The following is a 14,120-nucleotide window of genomic DNA, read 5'->3' as shown; positions in this document are numbered from 1 at the left end:
ACCAACCTAAACCTCCCTTGCACAACTTGAGGTTATTTCTGTTGCTTGTGAGAAGAGGCTGACCCCCACCTCAGTACAACTTCCTTTAAGGTAGATGTGAGCAATAGTCTCTCCCCTGAGCCTCCTTTTCTCTAGGCTAAATAACCCTAGTTTACATCAGCCGCTCCTCATACGACTTGTTCTCCAGACCCCTCACCAGCTTCGTTGCCCTTCTTTGGACACGCTCGAGCACCTGGATGTCTTTCTTCTAGTGAGGGGCCCAAAGCTGAACACGGTACTCGAGGTGTGGCCTCAGCAGACTTGAGTACAGAGGGACAATCACTTTCCTGGTCCTGCTGGCTAGACTGTTATACAAGCCAGGATGCTGTTTTTCTTAGCTGCCTGGGCTGGCTCATATTCAGCCAGCTGTCAACCAAAACCCTCAGGTCCTTTTCTGCCAGGCAGCTTTCCAGACACTCTTCCCCAAATCCTGTAGCATTGCATGGGGTTGTGACCCAAGTGCAGGGCCCAGTGATTGAATTAGGTTTTCCTGTCCCTGTTACAGAAGACAAGCAACGTCTTCCCCATGGTTTACAGGTCAGGAGCTGGGAGTTTGTGCAAAGTCTTGTGAAACTCAACTACGGACAGACTCCTTCTCTGACAGAGACAAGAATCTCATCTTCTCTGCTGTAATGTCAAACTGTTGTAAGTAACTGCAGTGCTGCACTATTACAGCTGAAATTCAGAACTAAGAAAGAAACTAAAGTATTCTAGGGCCAAGCGATTGGCCCACTGTATAATTATGAAGATCAGTAGAAGAGCAACTGTGGTGTGAGGGCTTCCTTACTAACAGGAAAAAGGGCTTGCTACAACTATGAAGTGGTAAGAATCAAAAACCCTGCCATGAAAGATCCCTCTACTCACTGTTACCTCTTGTATCTTTTGAACTGTACAGTCTTGCTTAATTGAATCGAGCCCATTATTAAAGTAATACTATTTTATTGTGAAAAGTGACTATTTTAAAAGCTGGATATCAAAATCATTAAGACAGAGTGAAGGGTTGGGGAATTAGGTCTGATCAAGTTGTCCAGCTCCCTCTGCTTTGTGTTCTAGGCAGAATAGTTTGCTTCCACATTACCATCAGTAATATAACAAAACAAAAAATACTCTCTTTTCCTGAGTGAGTTTCCATATGTGATTGACTGGAGTCCTGCAAACAATTTGTGTGATGATTCACAGGAAGGAATAGGCTTCAATTCTTTCTCTTTGAGCTGTGTTGATTCGGCAGGGAAATGTGAGCAAAACTGTGTGCTGGTCACATAATTGTGAGACCGGGCCTAGGAATCGTAGTCAGATGTTATGAGAAATGAGCTACCTTTAATATAAAAAGAAAGGTTTTCATAAAATTACATGTTTTAAAATACGGTTTAATAGAAACCGTGGCTAAATGTGATAATTACAGGGCTTTATATAACAACAACAAAATAATAATTTCATTAAATGTTATATTTTTGTCTTATACTGTATATACTTTTGATTCCTACAGTTTTGCCAGAAAACATTTTCCTTATGTATTCATAAAATAAAACGCTTATTGCATTTTGCTACAAAGAAAAGTAATTACAAGAGTACTAAAAAGCATTTCTGATATCAGTTATCTTCATCACTGCTAAACTTAAAAACAAAACAAAACAAAAAACCAATTAAAATAAAGTGGAGCTGGCCTTCCAAATCACAAGAGTACATTTTTGAAGGTGTTTTTTTGCCACCTGGTTTCTGATGCTCTAAGATGTGTTTAGGTCCTGTTTACAGTCTTCTCTCTGCAACAGAGAGTTATGAACTTCTTTCTGTTCTTCCAAAAGCTTAACATATTTCTTTTTGCATTTCTTCATTATATTGAAGTTTTAAACAAAGCCAGCTTTATCATAATTCTGCCACAGGTAGCTATGTATACATGAGGCATCTGTGACAAAGTCACTTGCTGAAGACATGAAAATGTTTGATTATTTTGCTGATGTAACTGCACTGCCCAGAGCCCCTAATAGGATGTAGTTACATATACTAAGCTTGCTGTTTTACCAGGATGATCTGCTTGTTTTGGAAATGTGGCTTTCCAACCCAAGTACAGCAAACAGTCTCTTTGTATCATCATTTTCTAGTGCAGGTCAAATTTTCTAGTATATGTATACCTTTGAAAAGAGATGATTTTTGCTACTTTTTCTGCAGTGGTTAAACTGCAGTTTGTACACACTTGAAACAATGCAATAGGCTTATATCAATTTGCTTCTTTTTCAAGTCATTATTGTTACTTGCCTGGTATTTCTTTGGCCTGGACCCCTTGTGCTATGTGGCACAAAATGCTGACTTCTCACTCAAAATTTTCTGAATAGGTTTAGGACAAGAGATAGCAGAGGCAGACAAGCAGGGACGTTAGGAAAGAGTGGGGCAATGCTGATTAATATGATACTCTGCATTTTAGCGCAATAGCCTAAAGATAAAGTTTTCTCTGGGTCTCATGATACACAAAACAGATTTTAAAGCTGGGGAGATTTTTGTGCAGATAAATAATTTTCATTTAAATGAAATAAATAGTAGAATAAATATTTTGTTGAAGTAATTAGAACTAAAAGGGGGATAAAGGTACACAACCAAAGAAAAAAAGGTACACGGGCAAAAAAAAAAAAAGAAGTGTTCTCATGCTTACAGTGCTCCAAACAGAAATAGTTGAATTCGCTTGGCATGTTTTTGACCATGGTCCTGCTTTCTCGGGTGTTAATGGTGGTCGATTTCCAAATGTAACAACAGGAAAGGAGAAAGAAGGGAAATGGAAATCAAACAGGACCACCGTGGGACAGGAACACAGTGGGAGACTGATCATTGATCAGAAGAGACCACCAAGAAAGAAACATAATAAAAGACCCCAAAGGACCCTTAGGACTTAATGGTGAAGATGTACTGTTACTTGTTGCTATGAGGAAGAGCCAGGCAGTGTCAGCAAAGCATGGAGATGCATGGTAAAACAGGCATTCAGCAAAATAGCTCGGTGGCCGCCTTCTAGATTGCTGTGAGCACAGCAGGCCAGCAAGAAGTTCAGAAGGCTGGGAGTTCAGAAATAGATGTGTTACAGGGAAGGAAGGGTAGCTGAAGCTGATTGAATGGATAGGAAAAGAGCAGCTATGTAGTGAACCAGACCAGCCAAAGGGTATGGTTCAAACTGACCTGCCCCAAGGCAAGTCTGGCAGGTGTAAGCAAATAAAGGCCTGGTACCAAGATGGGACTGCCTACTTTGGTGGCTGTGCCAGAGCATGCGTGGGGCCACAGCGTGTTGTCCGTGTACTGATGGGTCATGGAGCGTGCTTTGCAAATGAGGGAGGACTGTGAAGGGAAGGCAGAAAAGGGATGCATAGAGCCCCACAGAAAAATGGAAGCCATTTTAAAGTCAACTACCTGCGAGAGCGACTGAGAAAAAGCTGCAGAGGACGTCCCATTGCTGTTAAGCGAGTAATTTCCTTTCTGGGATGCTCTCTGGACAGTCAAACTGCTGTAAGCACTCCTGCGGTGCTGGGGCCGGCTCGTTCTGCAGCGGCTCAGCTACGCGGGGTGGAAGTCAAGTCCCCGAGGGGCTCCGAAGCGGCGTTTCCTGCGGGTCACGCCTGGCTGCGAGGGGCTGGCCGCGGGACCAGCGCCTCTCCCCCGGGCTGCGGCGCTGCAGGGCGGCTCCGACGGGGGCCACGGGGCACGGCGGGCGGGCGGCCGCTCCTCGGGGCTCCGCACCCCCGGCGCTGGGAAGGCGCCGGGCAAGCGGCTGCGGTCCCGGGGATGAGGCTGGCTGCTTCCAGGGGACGAGCCCGTCCCGTCCCGGACGGCGTCTACAAGTTCCCAGCCCGCCCTCGGAGCCGCACTGATTGCTGGCGGCCGGCCCTCCGCCTCCCCCCGCCTCCGCTTTTCCCTGGCGGCCGCCTGGAGTTTCCTTCCTCCGCTCCTCTGTTCAGGGGGCAGCCCGCCCCCGCCCCCGCAGGTCTTTTCTTCCGGCCATTGCCCCGCGTTCCCTCCTCCCCGGGCACGCACGGCCCGGAGCCAGAGACCGCCGATCCCTGCTGTGTTTTGTTCCCAACTCCGCCTCGGCCTTTCTCTCGCCTTCCTCTCCTTCCCCCCCCCACCCCCCGGCCAGCCCCCTCTCTAGCCCTGCTCCAGCCTCTACGTTAGACGGGAGTCCCCTCCCTCGGCCGCGTTCATTTCATACCAGCTCTCATTCCTCGCATTCCTCACTTCCTCGTTTCGAACTCCAGGGGAAATAAAAACCCTCCCTTTTCCTCCCAAACTCCTGCCCAGCCGCCGCACGGGCTTGCCGTCCCGCCAGCCGCTCCGAGCTCTCGAGGTGAGTTGGCAGCGCCGGCCCGGGCTGCGCCTGGGGCCGCTTCCCCCTCGCCCCCTGCTCGCCCCCCGGTCGCCCCCTGCCCGCCCCCGGTCGCCCCCCGGCAGCCCGCCCGGCGGCAGCGCCCAGCCCGGCTTTGTTCGCTCCGTCCCCGCTGTCGGGATGGGAAGGGGGAAGGGCCGGGAGCCCATCCCGGAGCCGCCCCGAGGGCAGCCGCGGCTCCCGGCAACTTTTTTCGCTCCGACTTGGCGGCGGCGGCACCGAGCGCGAAGCGGTTCCTCCCGCTCCGCCTTCCCCAGCCCCTGCCCTGAGCCCCGCGGGCTCGGGGGTGGGGATCAGGCGGGGGAGAGGGACGGACACATCCCGAATAACTCTCATCTGCTCTCTTGGCAGAAAGTCCTGGAGCAGAAGGAGGATTTGAAGCCGGTCCTCTCTGCCTTTGCGGAACAGCAGCTGCTCTTGCCTCGCTCAGGTCAGGACACGCTCTTTCGCGGTCGCTTTCCCGCGGGGTAAAGGGGACCGGGTGCCTGCCGGAGGAAGAGTGAAAGGAGGGATTGGAAGCTAGTCATGTGCGACGGAGGAGACACGGACGTACAAAGGAAGCGATCAGAAAATTCTCAATGGAGGCTGCTGGCGGCTTCCCCCGCTCCGTGCCTGCGCCGAGACTCTGGGGTCTCGGTGGCGTGGTGCCATCAGCAGAAAACTGCTAGCGCTTTTCATCGAAAAAATAGGTTTCTGTGCCTTTAGGAAAGATGTTTAGGGTATGGGGGGTAGAGAGGAGGATCAGCACTTTCTGTATTAAGGATATAAATTCTGGTGTAAATTACAAAAAATGTTTTTGGAAAAAAAAAAAAAGATAAGCAAAAACAACCGTGAGAAAGTATTTGGGCTGTTATAGGGCATTTAACAAAAGATGAGGGAATACTGTTTTCCTAGATGAGTTTCTCTGAAGTTGGAAGAGCGGAGTTTGGGTGGCGTGCCTCTGGAAATGACTTAAAAAAAAAAAGGGCAAATGAACATCCCTAAGTAATTTTTTGTCTTATGTATATAAATCCTTTTAAACAACTCCTTGTGTGGGATACTAAAGATATATATATATATATTTTTTTTTTTGTGGAAAGGGGGAAAACATGCAACTCCTTAAGATATTTTAAGGACTAATGCCGCCAAGTTTGTTCCGTTTTTATTTAACCTGAAGTTACACACATGTTACTTTCTAACCTTAAGAGCAGAGCTTTGCAGATCACCTATAAATAAACAACACAAAATACTTTTTAAAGACGGGAGGTAGGTAGCAAGGCAGTTTGTTTTTCTTCTTGCTTCTCTTTACTTGGAACAGATTGGTTTCCCTTAGACTTGATTCCACTGTCTGTGTGCAAACTGAGCGGAGCACTCATTCACCTGTCTGTCCATCTGCCCGTGTAGATGGAAAAGATCTTATTTTTCCTTTTACAGAAGGAGGTGGGCAGTACGATGGGGAATAAAGTAATGGGGAGGGAGGAGTAAGACGAACAGAACAAGGGGGAAAACAGACAGGGTTTCTCCAGGCTAGGGCCCTGTTGCAGCTGCTATACTATCACCGGTACGATTGAAAACTTTTGCTCGCGATAGATTTTTCTCACTACAGCAAAGAGGTTGAACTGTGCTGCAATGAACATAGAGGGGCTTCTTTATTAAGGCTGTTGGACGTGAGAGGCTCTTTGGCACTTTAATTCACAGACCAAAAGGCAGCCAGTCAGTGCGGTCACCTCGCAGGGTTTTCCTAAAACCTGGTCTGGATTTTTCAAACTCGAGCATGTGGCAAATTTATCATCTCTAAACTGGAGCATCAGCTCACTCTTCTTACCCCTCAGAGGTGATCTGGGAATGATGTAGTGTGCACAAGGGTTACTATTGAGAATGGGGGTTAGCATCTTCCCCACTCTCTTGGTTCCCACTGCATCTTTTAGATTTATTTTAAGTAAATTTTATTGACAGCTTTAAAGTATTTTAGGTTATTACTGTGGTAAGTGTTTTAACATTCCTATACTACGAAAATTTTTGTGGGAAAACTATATGAGAACAGCACTGCCAGGCTCTGAAGAGAAGGGCTCCATGGCACAGAATCTTCCCGTGGTTTAAAATAAAATAAGAGTTACTGGTGGTTCTTTTACTCGGATATTTGTTTCACAGAACTCAAAAACAGTAAGTACAGTTTTGAGGAGGTTGCTGAAAAGCACAATTTCCGATAGCTGCTGCTTGAGATTATCTCTGGAGTGGCGTTATACTCAATCACAGCTTTCCGTAGTACTGTTATTTTTTTTTTTCCTCCTCTGAATGTATCTTTTAACTCTTGGTTTCATCACAATAGAATTCAAGGTGCAGACCAACAAATTCTTTAGGCTGGCACTGCTGAAGACAGAACTTGTCTGCACAGACTGTCCCTTCCTGTACTTGTCTTACCTCTTTCCTTTGTCGATTCCATGGATATTTGTGCAGCCGTTTAGTGACTTGGGCCAGGGGAGGCTAACCAAAATGAAAAGTAACACTGTTCTATCAACTTGCTTTTCAGCCAGATGTGTTCCCCAGTCCAGTTAATTATATATTCATGCAAATAGTGCTGTGTTTGGAGAAGAGGGTGCAATGAGTAGGGGGTGGGGAGTAGGGGAAGAAGCAACATTGCCATCTTAGCAGCATTGCCATCTTATCCTGCCTTAAGTAGTTCTTTGGACCATGTTTACAGTTACAACTGTGGTAGTCAAAACAATTTGTCTTATCTGGCCACAAAACTGTATCTTAAGGAAGCAAAAATCAGTGTTACTTTTTTTTTTTTTAAAAAAAATACACCTTCCATATACCTCATATTCATCCTTTGTTGATTTATTTTTTTTTTCCTAAGTGCCATGCAGCATATCTTTTAGCAATTCTCTTGGGCAGCTTTTCCATAGCCCAGTGTTTTTTTTTAACATCAGTAGGGATTTCCAGAAATTTAGACTGATTTTTCTTAGTCTACCGCAACAGGTTTTGCCTTGGCATGTTTCAGTGAAATGATTGGTTTTCTTTCTCTTTTGCATTTACACCTAAGTTCTTACAGACTAGCAATGAGACTATTTTTTTTGTTGTTGTTTCTGCAAGATGTTGGAGGTAATTCATCTCTCTCTGTTGCCTGAAGTAATAACTGAGCATAGGCAGACAAAAGCTACAGTGGTCTTACAAAATTTTAGAAGTATTTGCTTTTTTCTTCTTTGAGGTTTCTTCAGTTTCTTGGCATTACTTTTTCCAGATACTCTAATCTGTGTCCCCTTAATCCCCTTCTCTTGTTTATTTATCAGCCATCCCTTTGAGTTGCCTATATCCACTGGTGTTTGTAAACTTCATTCTGTATTATCTGCAAGTTTCATTAACATTTCCTTTATTCATTTTTACATCATTAATTAAGATGTCAAAGAAAACTGGACTACCAAAGATCCCTGCAGCAAAACAGCAGGTGCCCCCTGTACCTGTTTGTCCCATTAGTATATACCATTACACTTAATTTTGAAGTGTTAGTTAATTTTCTAATAATATGAGCAGTGCTATACAAGCCAGTTTGATTTTTTTTTTCAATCTTTATTTCCTGAACTGAGTAGTAAATGCTTTTCTAAATCTTAACCTATCACATTGTGCACTTGTATTCTTTTCATTCTCTAGCTTCATGGTAATTCTGTCCTCCTTTGAAGAGCAATCAAGTTTATCAAGATTTACAGTAGTGTTTATGAAGCCATGGTCTTTGATTATGGTATGCTTCTTTCTCTGCTCCAACTTCTCCGTTATGCCCATCACCATGTTAAACGCCCAACACCTTACTTTGTGGAGCTGTGATCTAGTGAAGAGCCTTGTAAAAAGTTTGGAATTTGCATGCTTGGAGCTCATTACAAGGTCTGAGACTAGATTACTGGAGTTCTTTGGTTTTTGTTGGTGGTGAGTTTTTTTTGTTTTGCCCTGCCCGTTAGGTCCTCCTTTTTCTGGAGATGATGCAGTCACTCCCCTTTGTTTTTAACACCATATGAATTAGACGTTTTCCTGCTAGGGAGGGGCAGGTTTTCCAGTTCCCTGTGCCACTGACTGAGTCACTGGGTCTGTTTTTCTGTTCCATTGTAGGCTTATAATTACTGAGTCCTACTTTCATTAGAGTATGTTTGCTAAAAGGGAGGTGTTTTATTCTGCTGTACTGAGACATGAGTGCCAGTGGCTGGATGCAAGGCTTTGAAACATCTGCTTTGCTATTGCCAATGACAAAATAAATTAGCATGGTCCTCACTGTGCCTTCCTTGATACAATGGTAAACATTAATGATAGACCTCCAGTCAAAATCTAATCTCTTGTAACCAGGACTGCTGTGCTTTAACTAAAGGAAGAAAAGTCAAAAGAGCACTGAGCATGTGTATGCTGAAATGGAAGGGGAGGAAAGATTTGCTGGTATTCTTCTTACCTGATCATACATCAGTATAGCAGGTCCTTGAATCCAGCTCACTGATACTGAACTAGCAGGATTTAGACAGGTTCTCTTTGTGTGAAAATGTTGTCAGCTTAGGGGAAAAGAAGAGAGAGGTATTGAAGAGAGGGTTGCATAAGATGATTTTCTCCAAGTACACTTACTGCTTTAGTTTATTTTTTTTAACTAAATAATAGTATTTATTTCCCCTTCCCATTTCTTTGTGAAAGATCTACACAAACAGAAGAAAATTACTGTACAGGGGAAACAAAGTAATTTTGTTTTTTTCCCCACACGGTAAAATAACTGAGAAAGAGAGAAGAAGCATGGTCTTCCACACTGTTTTTGGTCACAAGTTTAATTTGTAAGAATGTGCTTTAAAAACTGGAGTTAAGTCTGTGGTTGTCTGTGTCCCTTTAAGAGTCTAGTTTTGCTTGGCTGGCTGCCCCTGTTCCTCCTGTAGATTAATCCAACAGAAGGTATATAACCTGTTGACCTTCCTGGGAAGAAGGGTCTGGAAGGGCGAAGAGATCAATCAAAAGGTTTGTGCTTTCCTGTAATATCCTGAAGCAAACTTAACCTGTGTTTTTCAGTTTTGCTCTTTCTGTTTCATCTTTCTATGCTTAGTGATTCCAGTTTGACTGTTGGACTTGTACTTACAGGTTCTCATGGTTTCACTTGCTTTCTATGAAATCACTGTATTTTCAACAGCTTGGAAATGACTGTTTACTGTCACAACTGAGAGAGAAGAGTTCTGACTAGTCTGAGTTGTGGACAGCTTTCTGCATTTTGTATCAAGCCAATGGGAGAACTGGAATCAGTCCAAAATGGCTGGAATCTCCTTGTCTGTTGGGAATTTTCAGACTTTTTTTTACAAAAAAACAGATCTGGTGAACTTTCCTGAGCGTTAGCCCTCAAGAAACAATCATCTTATCTGTAAGTAGGCAATATTCACCTGCTTCATGTTTCAGGTGGACTATGTACTACAAAACTGAGCTGTGATGGTTTCTGAATCCATGAAGAGAATGTGGTTTTGGTTCGCAGTGGTGAGCAGGGCTTATTCCTATGATTGCAGAATCATAGAAAGGTTTGTGTTGGAAGGTATCTTAAAGATCACCTAATCCCACAACCCCCTTGCCATGGGCAGAAATGCTACCTACTAGATTAGATTGCTCAAAGCCCCATCTAACCTGGCCTTGAACGCTTCCAGGGATGGGTCATCCACAACTTCTCTGGGCAACTTGTTCCAGTGCCTCACCACCCTCCGAGTAAAGAATTCCTTCCTAATATATCTAATCTAAATCTACTCTCTTTTAGTTTAAGACCACTACCCCTTGTCCTGTCAACACACTCACTTGATAAAGAGTCCTTCCCTGGTCTCTCTAGCAGCCCCCCTTTAAGCACTGGAATGTCGTTATAAGGTTTCCCCATAGCCTTCTTTTCTCCAAGCTAAATAACTCCAATTTAGCCTGTTTTCATAGGACAGGTGCTCCAGCCCTCTGAACATCCTTTGGACCTGCTCTAACAGATGGTGCAGATATTTCATGTTTGATCTTTACTTTGGCATTGGTGTATCAAAACACTTTTAAGCTCCTGTCTGACTCCTACTAAAATCAGGGCACATGCTTAAATAATTAATTAATGTTGACCGAACCGAGATCCCATTTAATATACCTGTTCTGCCTGTTTGTGGTTTGCTACTGTCTTAAGGATTTAGTAAAGGCCTTCTTTAGCCCTGACTGGAGAGGGAGACACACAGATGATGCCTGCAACACAGGACGCCTGAAAGCAACGAAAATGTGGAAATCTGACTGCTTGTGCATTGTGGTTAGTGCTTGTGTTTATTCTGTTCTAAGACTCTTAGCTCTGGTTCAGCTATTGCTTTCGTTAAAGACTGGCCATAGTTTTGGAGCTAAACACTTTCAGAGCTTTAGATGAGATTTGCAAACATTTGTTTCCTGTCTAAGTTCAAGTGAAATTCTGCCACTGGTGTTATGGGAACCGAAGTATGTAACAGTTGTGCTGTTTTGGGACATGTACCCCTGACTCCTAGAAAAGAATCATAGAATCATGAAAGATCCTGAGTTGAAAGGGACCCATGAGGATCATCAAGTCCAGCTCCTGACTCTAAATGAGGCAACTGAAGAGTTAAACCACATTTTTAAGAGTGTTGTCCAAACACTTCTTGAACACTGATAGGATTGGGGCCATGATCAGTTCCCTGGCCAGCCTTTCAGTGAAGAACTTTTTCCTAACATCCAATCCGAGTTTATATTGTCAGACCTTTAAGCAATTCCCTCATATCCTATCACCAGTTGAAAGAGGTGAGGCTGAGAGACATCCTTAACAGGAGGCAGGATTGAGAAATAAGAATTTAATTTGGATATCATAAAAAGACAGGACGCTATGAGTCCATCATTTTTATGGTACTTGACAGGAGACTCAAAAGATGCTCAATTTCCAGAAAATGTTAAACATCAGTCCTGAGAAAAGTGAGCCCCTCTGAAGTTAAAGCACCTGCGTTCACAAATCACTTTTAAAGTTCACCTTTCCTTGTGTTGACATTCTTGGCTGGATTTTGCCCTCAGTCTGATTTTCATCATTGGGTGATTCACTTAGGTAAGTCTTTGTGCTACATTTCTTTTCCATAGGTAAAATAGGGGCTTTTTTAGCCTGATGGTGAGATTTCTCAGAACAGTGAGTTTAGGAGTAAATATTTTTTAGGTTCCTCCTAAAGGTTCCATTTCATTTAATAATTAGGTGAAGAATACTCTGGGAAAATGGTAAGCACGACTTTCTTCTCCCTCAAATTTGATTTGGTAAAATCAAAGTCATTTTAATCAGTAAACCCTCTACATTTCTGTATACTCAAAGAGGCAGTTGTGTTAAATAACACTACTAAAAATTCTGTGATAGGAGGGGAACACAATTATTGGAGCTCTTCCTGGTTAATTCTTCTCTAATTAGCTTGGTGACTGTTGAAAGAAGGGCTATGGGTGACCACTGCTGCTAGTATAAGGGTGGCTAACCACCTTCACCCTACCACAACTTTTTTTTTTTTTTCCTGACTCCCCAGGAATTGTATAGTTCCGTTGAAGGCTGGAGTCCACCCAGTGTATGGCTCAATCCCAGGGCAACCTGGCAGTGTCAATCTCAGCTACCATTGCTGGCTCATTTTCTCTCCCAGCTGACATGTAAATGGTGTAGTTGTCACTTTCTCAGCCCAAAGTGCAGCCTGTGTTGCCATGTAGCCTGTGTTGGGGCTGTGAATGGGTTGCCTGTGGCTAGGGATTGAGCCACAAGTTGGCCACCCCTGGAACAGTGGGAGCACACCAAACCTTTGAGCCTGCATATGTTTTGTTGCTGTTGTTTGTTTTTGTTTGATATGGGTGGTTTTGTTTTTCTTCTTCCTCCTTTTAGGGCAGCAAGACTCTGTTCTGTTTTCTTTATCACAAATGTACCTGACTGGATAGCGTGCAAGGCCACACAAAGTCTTTTGTCATCACACCCTATCTGACTGCGTTATCCAGTGCTGCACTGATAGAAGTTCTCCTTTCTCCTTGTTTTGATTTATATCACTACATTGGACACTACATCCTCACTCTGTTTCAGCCAGAGGTCAGCTACTGCAATAATTTAAAAACATTGCTTTGCTTTGGTCATGAAGTCAGGTGCCTTTTGTACAGTAGTTGCTGCGGACAATTTCAGTGTAGCAAGCAAACCAAGCTTGATTTTGTGCCTAGCATGTAAGCATTCAGCTGGAGTTCAGTCTTATATGTTGAATATGATCCAAGGCCAGAAGTGCTTGTTCCTTTGTAAACCAGTCTTGCTCAGTGGAAGACAAAAGATGGAGACAAAAGTCTCACAGTGCAGTTTGTAGGTGTAATAATTATATTACCTCACACGACACACAGAGGGAAATCTCGATTCTCTTTTCTTCCTTGCCTGGTGCTGCTGCCTATTAAGAGCTTTTGCTTCACCTACTGCCTGTAACACCTATTTTAACTGGTTTTACTCTCAGGATTAGTCAGCAATACTCTGGTGTCCTGGGTGAATAGGGGCATTCAGAGGGGATAGCCAGCATTGCCCCAGGTTTGCAGAAGTCCAAGGGCAAAAGCCGAGGTTGTAGCCCATCTCAACAGTTGGATAAGTTGTAGAGTGAGTGGAGACCCTTCAAAGGCTCCGTGAACTGTTCTCACTTGCTTCCACCACTGCTGGACCTTCTGATGGAACTTAAAGTAGCACTGGCTCCAGGCCAATTTAATGACTAGATTGTAACACCTTTGGGAGCCTGAATAACTGGTGGCTAGGGTGCTGTGGAAGCGTTATACCCTACCAGTTAGTTTAGAGCTAGTTGGTAATGCTACAGTTGTATCTTTTTTTTTTCCTCTGTAGAGTCCTTGTAAACACATGTTAATGATTTCTGTCCTCGTTTGCCTGTAAACTTCAGACATCATTCAGTTATTGTTGTGTAACTGTTTTTCCACCTTTTCCCCTTCTAGTACTTTTTTTTTTTTTTCCCCCCCCTGCAGTCTCCAAGTTGTACTCACTTGGAGCTAGTCATCCACTGATTGCACTCATTCTTCTCTTTCAGAGGATCTGAGCTATTGTTATAGTAAGCTATAAAATTTCCCCACCATTTTCCTCTGGTAAGTTTCAATACTACGCTCCGTTATACCCTATGCAATACATTTCACAGTATTCCAAACTGTTACTTTTCTAAACCCAAATCTTGTATGACTGCATTGGCTAAGTTCATTTTTTAACATGTTCTGGGTGGAAGTAATCGGTCGTTGCTGTTTCCAGGTTTTCTTATTATACACTACTCCTATGAAGTTATAGCTTGAGTAGCAGGACATACTCCCTTCTGGCTGAACTCATTCTCATTTGAAGCCCTTTATTTTGCTGTTTCTGTGAATGAGACATGAAAATGAAGGAAGTAAGCCTTTCCTATGAAGAAAAGCTGAGAGAGCTGAGGATGTTCAGCCTGAAGAAGAGAAGGCTCTGGGGTGACTTTACTGGAGCTTTTCAATACTTAAAAGGGGCTTATTAAAAAGATGAAGAGGAACTTTTTGCTCAGGCAGACAATGACAGAACAAGGGGGAATGGTTTTAAACTAAAAGAGGGGAGATTTAAATTAGATGTCAGGAAGAAATTCTTCACTCAGAGGGTGGTGAGGCACTGGAACAAGTTGCCCAGGGAGGCTGTGGATGCCTCATCCCTGGAGGTGTTAGATCAGGTTGGATGAGGCCCTGGACAACCTAATCTAGTGGGTGGTGTCTGTGCCCATGGCAGGGGGTTTGGAATTAGATG

At 43.8% G+C, this 14,120-nt stretch overlaps 1 protein-coding gene across 3 annotated transcripts in view; it reads left to right on the top strand.

Annotated features, from left to right (window-relative positions):
* Positions 1–4,209: 4,209 nt before the first annotated feature.
* Positions 4,210–14,120, top strand: part of TEAD4 (TEA domain transcription factor 4) — a 59,776-nt gene continuing 49,865 nt past the window's right edge. The window contains exons 1-2 of one of the 3 annotated variants that reach the window (XM_083825089.1): positions 4,210–4,357; positions 4,748–4,826. The gene's annotated coding sequence lies outside the window, so the exon portion shown is untranslated. The remainder of the gene's footprint in view (positions 4,358–4,747; positions 4,827–14,120) is intronic. The other 2 variants (XM_083825087.1, XM_083825088.1) reach the window with 2 other exon arrangements.

This window comes from Anser anser, assembly GCF_964211835.1.
Source record: "Anser anser genome assembly, chromosome: 1".
Taxonomy (NCBI): Eukaryota; Metazoa; Chordata; class Aves; order Anseriformes; family Anatidae; genus Anser; species Anser anser.
Note: the sequence above shows the minus strand (reverse complement) of the source record. Positions and strands in the feature narration are given on the sequence as shown.